Source organism: Caretta caretta, chromosome 13 (assembly GCF_965140235.1).
Source record: "Caretta caretta isolate rCarCar2 chromosome 13, rCarCar1.hap1, whole genome shotgun sequence".
Taxonomy (NCBI): Eukaryota; Metazoa; Chordata; order Testudines; family Cheloniidae; genus Caretta; species Caretta caretta.
In genome coordinates, this window is record NC_134218.1 from 12,624,632 (window position 1) to 12,630,337 (window position 5,706).

The window sequence follows — 5,706 nt, forward strand, 5'->3', positions numbered from 1 at the left end:
GTACCATCCTCTCCCTCCGCCCCCCAGCCGGGCTCCGGCCCCGCCTCCCCACGGGAGACAAGCCCCGGGGGCGCAAAGGCCCACGGGGCTTGTAGTTCCCACCCGCGGCGGGGCGGGGCGAGGCGCAAGGGCTGCCATGAAGCAGCCGCCGCTGAAATAAGAACGCGAGGCGGGCGCTCGTTCGCCAAAGGCGGCGCAGAGGGCTGCAAACCACGCTGCGACTCAAATCCACAAACATAGGTGGAGAGGGAGGGACACATCGGTCTCCCTCTTCTCCATCTGAGACGCGCGTGGGATGATGCGTCGTTTGGTCTCCACGTGCTTTGCGAAAGCTTAGCTCATAATTGATCGTCTATCGCTGGGACTGGAGCGAGAGAGATGTGCAGACACTGGGAAATGCCGATTTTTCCCCCCCACGTCTTCGGATTATAGCTAAATTTGCTTGTTTAGGTGTGACACATCCGAAAAAGGCAAATAAAAAAGGGCAACCCCGTCATTAGTATTGTTAAATATTTATATTATGGTGGTACCCAAATGCCCCATTTGGGTTTGAGGCCCCACTGTGCTGGGTGTTGTACAAATACAGAAAGGAAACAATCCCTGCTTTGAAGGGTTTACAGTCTAACCAGACAAGGGATAAGGGATGAGATACAATATAAAAGCAAATAAACCCTTTCTGGCTTTCCAGTTGCTAAATCTAGCTTCTTTCCTGGTTAATGCGATGCTGGGGCTCTATATCTCGCAATATCTCTGTAGCTAGGGATGTCTCCATTCCTCCACTTTCATAGCTAGAACTGCCTGTGTAAATGCAAAGGCTATATTTTCATGCACTGAAAAAGCCAAATAAATGGGCAGTTCTCTGCATCTCTTAATTTTTCTAATCTACTTCTAGATTGAGATTTCCCCGGGAATCTAATGCACGCATGGTTAGGGGTCTAGTACTCTTTGTATGTACCTCAGTACTTGAGTCTGGAGGCGCCTCCTGGAAGAGTCTTTAAAATTCCCACGAAAATCTCCCAAACGCCTGCGTAGTTTTGATGTAGACTACAAGTCCCAGCAGCCTCAGCGGGAGCCTTCTGCCGGGTGAAAGCTACATGCAAATCAGCAGCAGGAGGACAGAGGCAAGCTGAATAGGGTAGAGTGAAAGGGGGAGCGGGCAGCACTGAATTTGAATAGGAAACATACGTTTGCAAAGCAAATGTTTGTGCCCAGGAGCCCGCCAGTAAAAGCCGCTTAAAACGAAGTGTTTTTTTTTTAAACTTTGCAGCAATCGTGACTGCAAATATTTAATCACTGGCACATTTTCAGCCACTCAGATAAATTCATCAAAGGGCTTGCGTGGCTTGCCTGGCTGGCTCACTTTGTGGTTTGGGGCTGCACTAGACCACAAAGGGGTGCTAGAATGGAGAAGGCAGGGACAACTTGTTCTCTTTTATCACGTAGTACAGGGGACAGGCCTACAATTTTAGCTCAAGCACTGGAAAAAATGAATATAGAGATGAGGCACTGGGTGCCTTTATTAACCTCATTTCTAAACTGGCCCTTTTACATTTCACCTGTACAACTGGTGCATGTATGAGCAGGTGTTTGCATGTGCAAAGCAGCCATTTGAGTGTGCAAACACAAAGCGTGCACATTAGGCACATACACGTGTTTTCTGGGTGCAGCTTAGGCACCCTGTATCTGAGTCTGAATGCTTCCTGTACCACCAGCTGTTACCTAGGGCACAAATAAGGCTCCACCATCCCTGTCTATCCTGGGTGGTTCTTTGCCTGTCTCCTATGTTCTTAAATCCCATAAGTTTTCCCTCTCTGAGTACTGCATGACAAAGGGATTCTTTCGGTTGGCCCATTTTTGTGTACCCTATAACTAAGAGAGTGTGAGAGCCCACTCCTCTGCTCAGATTCAAGGCCTATCCAGAGATGGATTAGATGGTGAGGAAATCTGTTCTGCCTCCCTCCTCAGGGATGCACTAAATGAGCTGCTGCAGTTCCCCCTCAGCTCACACACTTCTGGTTATGCCCTCAGTCTTTTGTTTTTCAAACAAGCTATGTGACATGTCTCTTTTAATGTATTGCTATTTTTAAGGAGCACCTTCAATGTACATGGACACAGAGGAATACATGGGTGCTGCACTGCCCCAAGGACTGTGGTTACGCTGCCATTTTTCTTAAAACCTCCCACAGCTATAATTCCCCCTGTGCAGCCCTGCAGATGACACAGCAGTTAAAACACTGGCAGCTGATCTACACCAGCATTTCCACCTCTGCTACCACAAACGGAGCTGCAAAGGTGGGAGGTTTTAAAAGAAAAGCCAGAGTAGACAAGGTCAGGCATGTACAGTCTGACTTAAACAAACAGTACACAATCTACATTAGCTCTCTCTCAAAGCAGGACAGACAGACAATTTTCTTTCGCTGGTGAGTTATTGTTAAAAGGCTTTGTCGGAAAAGTGTGTTTTAAACAGGGGTTGACTTGAAGGGAAAATGATACTAGTTCTACTCTTCCAAGCTCTGCCCACAAAATAAGCTCCACCCACATGAGTTGCCAAAATGAGAGTGTTCACAGTAGATTGTACAGATGTTTAAAATATGATAATATGAGTTCTCTGGGCTCCATTGGGCTCCTTGAGCTTGGCTCTCCTTGCGTGGGACATTGGATATGCCCCTGGGCTTTGCTAGTCTCCTTCAGCTTGGCTTCTTCATGATGGGAGAACAGTAAGTGATGGTATCTCCCAAACACTAGCCACTTGTGGCACCAAAAGGAGACATGACTCAGTGAATTGTACATTGCTGTGAATCTCCCTCTGCTTTCTTACACCAGCAATTAAATAGTTAACAGTGTGCTTTGCACTCCATATGCTTTATGAATGTGAATATGATGTAACTGGAATATGCTTTATGCAAAAGGTCTCTTGTAAGGTATCATTACAAAGGTTATAACCTACTGAATATATTCATCCTATTTGCATGAATGTATCATTCTTGTATCTGAAACTAGAAATATGAAGTATAACTCTGAGGTCCTATTGTAATTATGCAAAGTGTGGGCCATTAATGGTGGTTTACAATCTTGATGGCTCCCATTGACTAGGACAATTGACTGTAAATGGCTCTGTTTGCCTGCAAGTCTGCCTGTGTAGACAAGTCACGTGGGTAATGAAAAATGAGTTCTTACAGTGACATGTGACCATGTCACCTGATACTGGAATCCATCTTAAACCTGGTGCCTTTCCATTTAGGAGGGATGGGGACCCAGAGAGACAAAGGATCCCGCCTTGTGCCAAAGCTATAAAAGGGGGTGGAGCAGAACAAGGGGGATCCCAGTCATGAGAAAGCCCCTCCTTTTCACCTAAAATGCCTGCCAGAACTAACAAGGACTAACAGGGGAAAGGATTGGGCCCAGACTAGGAAGGAGTCTAGTCTGTGAAAGAAGCTTATTGGAACGTCTCTGCGGGTGCAATTTACCTGTAATCACTTTCTTAATGTATTAGGCTTAGACTAGCGTGTTTTGTTTTATTTTGCTTGGTAACTTACTTTGTTCTGTCTGTTATTACTTGGAACCGCTTAAATCCTACTTTTTATACTTAATAAAATCACTTTTGTTTATTGATAAACCCAGAGTAAGTGATTAATACCTAGGGGAGCAAACAGCTGTGCATATCTCTCTATCAGTGTTATAGAGGACGGACAATTTATGAGTTTACCCTGTATAACCTTTATACAGAGTAAAACGGATTTATTTAGGGTTTGGATCCCACTGGGAGCTGGGTGTCTGGGTGTTGGAGATAGGTGACCTGCTGAGCAGTTTTTGGTTAAAGTCTGCAGCTTTGGAGGCATGGCCCAAACCTGGGTCAGTGTTGCAGCAAGCTAGTGTGTCTGGCTCAACAAGACAAGGTTCTGGAGTCCCAAGCTGGCAGGCAAAATGGGCCCAGAGGTAAACTCAGCACATCAGGTGACAGTCCCAAGGGGGTCTCTGTGACCGAACCAGTCACAAACAATATTTACATTATCATCACTAGGCATCAGAGTTGACACTTCACATAGATGAATGGGGCAGTTCAAACCTCTCAGAGATAATGTTCCAGACTCTCTGCAGACTCACAGAGAGGATGTCTACCCAGCAGATAAGATGTGTAATTCCCCATACACCAGCTAGTTCTGCTCAGTCTGGCACCGAAAAATAGCAGTGTGGCCTAACAGCTCAGCCTAGCTGCCCTGCCCAACCCTGCAGGTATGTACTTGGCTGGCTAGCCCAAGCCGCTGCCTGTGTTGCCCTGGCCATGCTGCTATTTTTAGGTTGCTAACTCAAGCCCCGCGAGCACATATATGTCTGCCTACGTTGGACTTTATGCCTCCCAGCTGCTATGGAGACATGCCCATAGCCATCGCTGCATCCTGTAGACTCGGGTCCCAGTTCTGAGGTTCTCATCACAACCATGACAACCAGAGACTTTGTTGCTGTTGTTGCTGCTGCTATTTTGAAATGAAAACTGACTGTGTGGGAAAACAAGACAGTAATTTCAGAGAGCTGTCAGTACGCCATGCTATTGCATACCAGCTGAACCCCAGCCCTGCTTTTAACAAAGAATTGAAAGACCAAGAAGGTGGGCATTAAACATAGCTATTGTTGCAAATCTGTAATACTGTTTAATCAATTAGATTCTTTTCCAAATGTTACTTTCCTCCAGTGCACATAGAAGAGTAACTGGTCTTGTTCTACATAGTACTTAAAAGTTAAAGTAATTTGACAAGAAAAATCTAAATCTGATTTTTTCCCATTATCATGGTGAAACACATAAAAGTAGAAGCACTGGCAACATATGACAAGTCATGTGGCCATTTTACTTTTATTTAGTGTTTCATACCCACAAATCTTCCCAAACATGTTCTTGACACTGGTATGATAGTTCTTCCGCTATCCTCTTTTGGGAATCTGACCTGCTGCTTACTTGATCATATTGCTAAGAGTTTGTGGAAGTAAACCAAGCAAACAGATTTTACCTTCTGTGTGTATGGCTGGGAAGGAGAGGGTTCTGTACCAGGGCCCATTACCAGAGGTAGAAGTCTGTCCACAATAAAAAGCTCTTCTTGGTCTGTCTTGCCTTTGTAGGATGAACATTTGGGAAAAACAAATTTGGACTAGAGTTGTCTAAAGATATTTTTCTATTATAAAAGCCCCCAAACAAAAAGCCAATTATTTTAAGGCAAAAAAATATTTTGAAATCTGAACTCCACAGTCGTCCATTTATATATTTTGTTGCATTGATTCTATTGCTTCACTAGACTTCATGAATGATTAAGGAGGGAGCAGTCCACCTTCCTGTTTCTCAAAGTGTCACGTTCCCCTTCAAGGCCACATTGACTACAGTGAGGCAGGATCAGGCCCCATGTTAATAGTGCTGGCTGAGTATCTCCCAGCCTAACTGCATGAATGAGAAGGTCGTGCCACTTTGCAATAAAAAGAGTCAATGTTTGAAAAATGGTATGCCTGATGTAATCTTATGTTTTGTTTTGTGACATACACGTGTTGGTGGAGTCATGAGCCATTGCTGCCCTTCCACAATGGATAGTGCAGAGAGCCTCTGGACCGTCACACATTTTCCCTGCCATATGACCAATTCTTAGTGTTCCTAGGCCTAGAGTCTTCATGATCATTGATTCATACCGCTTATGCCTACCTTATTTCTGCCATTAGAAGTGTGTG